The 2,885-nt window shown below is 34.0% G+C and overlaps 1 long non-coding RNA gene across 1 annotated transcript; it reads left to right on the forward strand.

Moving 5' to 3' along the window:
- Nucleotides 1-412: 412 nt before the first annotated feature.
- Nucleotides 413-2,476, forward strand: LOC111714356 (uncharacterized). The gene is made up of 2 exons (XR_002767960.1): nt 413-495; nt 1,429-2,476. It is a non-coding gene; the product is annotated as an uncharacterized LOC111714356 (long non-coding RNA).
- Nucleotides 2,477-2,885: the final 409 nt, after the last annotated feature.

Raw genomic sequence — 2,885 nt, forward strand, 5'->3', positions numbered from 1 at the left:
GGGGCTACGCCCCTCCCTGAATCTGTCAGGGGGTGGCGAATGTCCCCCCACCACCCCCCTGTGTCCGCCTTTGTTTACTGTCCCTTTAAAGTACATGAGATCTATTTGTTTTATTTTTAATTTTAATTTTAAATGTTAAAACTGATTTTATTTCAATACAGCCTGGACTTAAGTTTGCCTTGTATTTTATCGTGCATTTTGTGGTTTCTAAGAAAAAGCTCTTTTTCATGTCTGAAATCACTATTGTCCAATTTCCATTCAAATTGATATTTATAAACACATCTATAAATAATCGTACATATTTTGACGGTTTACTTATTGGCTTCTGAAACTCTCATTCCCGGCTAATTCATAAGTTTTCATGTCATTCACGAATCTTGAAAAAAAGATTCTAACTAAATTTTAAAAATGTAATTCGAATTACTTTTTTTTTCTTTAGAGCTGGACTGACCGGGAAAGTTGCTTTGAATCAGATAAACTCCAGTAAAGGACCAGGTAAACTCAAGTAAAGGACCAGGTAAACTCAAGTAAAGGACCAGGTAAACTTAATAAAGGACCAGGTAAACTCAAGCAAAGGACTAGGTAAACTTAATAAAAGACCAGGTAAACTCAAGTAAAGGACTAGGTAAACTCAAGTAAAGGACCAGGTAAAATGAAGTAAAGGACCAGGTTAACTCAATAAAGGACCAGGTAAACTCAAGTAAAGGACCAGGTTAACTCAGTAAAGGACCAGGTAAACTGAAGTAAAGGACCAGTTAAACTGAAGTAAAGGACCAGGTTAACTCAATAAAGGACCAGGTAAACTCAAGTAAAGGACCAGGTAAGCTCCAGCAAAGGACCAGGAAAACTCAAGTAAAGCACATGTTAAACTCAAGTAAAGGACCAGGTAAACTTAATAAAAGACCAGGTAAACTCAAGTAAAGGACCATGTAAACTCAAGTATAGGACCAGGTAAACTCAAGTAAAGGACCAGGAAAACTCAAGCAAAGGACCAGGTAAACTCAAGTATAGGACCAGGAAAACTCAAGCAAAGGACCAGGTAAACTCAAGTATAGGACCACGTAAACTCAAGTAAAGGACCAGGAAAACTCAAGTATAGGACCACGTAAACTCAAGTAAAGGACCAGGAAAACTCAAGCAAAGGACCAGGTAAACTCAAGTAAAGGACCAGGTTAAATGTGGGTTATATGTCTATTGTGGTTTTAATGATAGTTTAAACGCCTAATTACTGGGGTTTAATGTTTTATATCTCCCACCATAGTTGATTGTCTAATATCTTCTATTGCTTTTGGTTAAATTTTCATTTTCAGATTACTTAATATATTTGTAGCTTAAATATTTGTGCCTAATATTGATTTTTTAAATATTCGGTCGTAGCGTTTTTTTTTTCTTCATTTCCCTTGTCAATAATTTTGAATTTTATTTAAGGAACCCGGAACCAGACTAGGAAATATATATCTCAGCTGAACCAAACACTGTTCTCTGGTATTTTGGATCTTTACAGGGTAGATTTCCAGATATTCGGATATACGGAACCATCCTCCTCCGAGTATGATGGTTAAACCGAACTTCTTTCCTCCAATAGCTGTGATACAATGATACATAGAATCCTTTCCGCACTGCAGGGCATCTCACGAAACTCTTAGAAACGGGATATCCATATTTCATAGCAGTTGAGATATTCATCTACTAAAACCATCGTTTACGAAACAATTAATATTTCGAATACAAAATCACTTGCTTTTTTCCAATACAGAGATATCTTGGATATCAAAATATATGTAGATCCAGATATATAACTTTAAGAAGCTTGGATATCCAGATATAGAACTACATAAAACTTAGATATCTAGATATAGAACTTCATGAATCTTTAATATCCAGATATAAAACTTCATTAATTGCTTGGAAATCCAGACATAGAACTTCATGAAGCTAGGTATCCAGATATAGAACTTCATTAATTGCTTGGAAATCCAGACATAGAACTTCATGAAGCTAGGTATCCAGATATAGAACTTCATGAAGTTTGGATATCCAGATATAGAACTTGATGAAGCTTGGATATCCAGATATAGAACTTAATGAAGCCTGGATATCCAGATTTATAACTTAACGAAGCTTGGATATCCAGATATAGCACTTCATAAAGCTTGGATATCCAGATTTATAACAATATGAAGCTTGAATACCCAGATATAGCACTTCATAAAGCTTGGATATCTAGATATATAACTTCATGAAGCTTGAATATCCAAAAATAAAACTTTTTAAAGCTCAGAAATGGGGGATAAAATTAAACTTTTGTCCAAGCATATTATAAAGAACAGGGGCGTATACAGGTACAGCCCCCGTTTACCCCTGGTTTAGAATTATGATCATTGAACAGTTGGGTTTATACGAGATTTAATAAGATACCTGTAAATGGAGCTTTTAAAAATTGCAAACTTTAACCAAATATAGACAAAGATGTCAAGTAATCTAGAGGGGAGGGGGGGGGGGGTTAATTGTGATTATTTGTGATAACATGTATGAGATGATCTTATGTCAGGTTTTTAAAGTGAATGAAGACGACTATTTTAACGTGTCTTACAAAACCACAAGATTTTACCGGCCTTTTTGCTATTTTTTCACGTTGAAAAGGAATGTTTTTTTCTTGTCTGCATTTTCTATGAAAATGGAAGGATTGAAAAGACGATATTTGTTCAATTCATTTGATTCAATTCTACTCTTTATTTCGTTTTACTCACTTAATAGGTTCCGTAAAAGAGATAAGAAAACGTTTTTTCATGAAATTTATTTTATTTTTCCTTTGTCTTGTTTTTTAGTCAAGTATTTAGGCTTTTATCTGATTTAGAATTTAAAACTTTTTTTTTTTTTTTTTT

This window comes from Eurytemora carolleeae, unplaced genomic scaffold (assembly GCF_000591075.1).
Source record: "Eurytemora carolleeae unplaced genomic scaffold, Eaff_2.0 scaffold1565, whole genome shotgun sequence".
Taxonomy (NCBI): Eukaryota; Metazoa; Arthropoda; class Copepoda; order Calanoida; family Temoridae; genus Eurytemora; species Eurytemora carolleeae.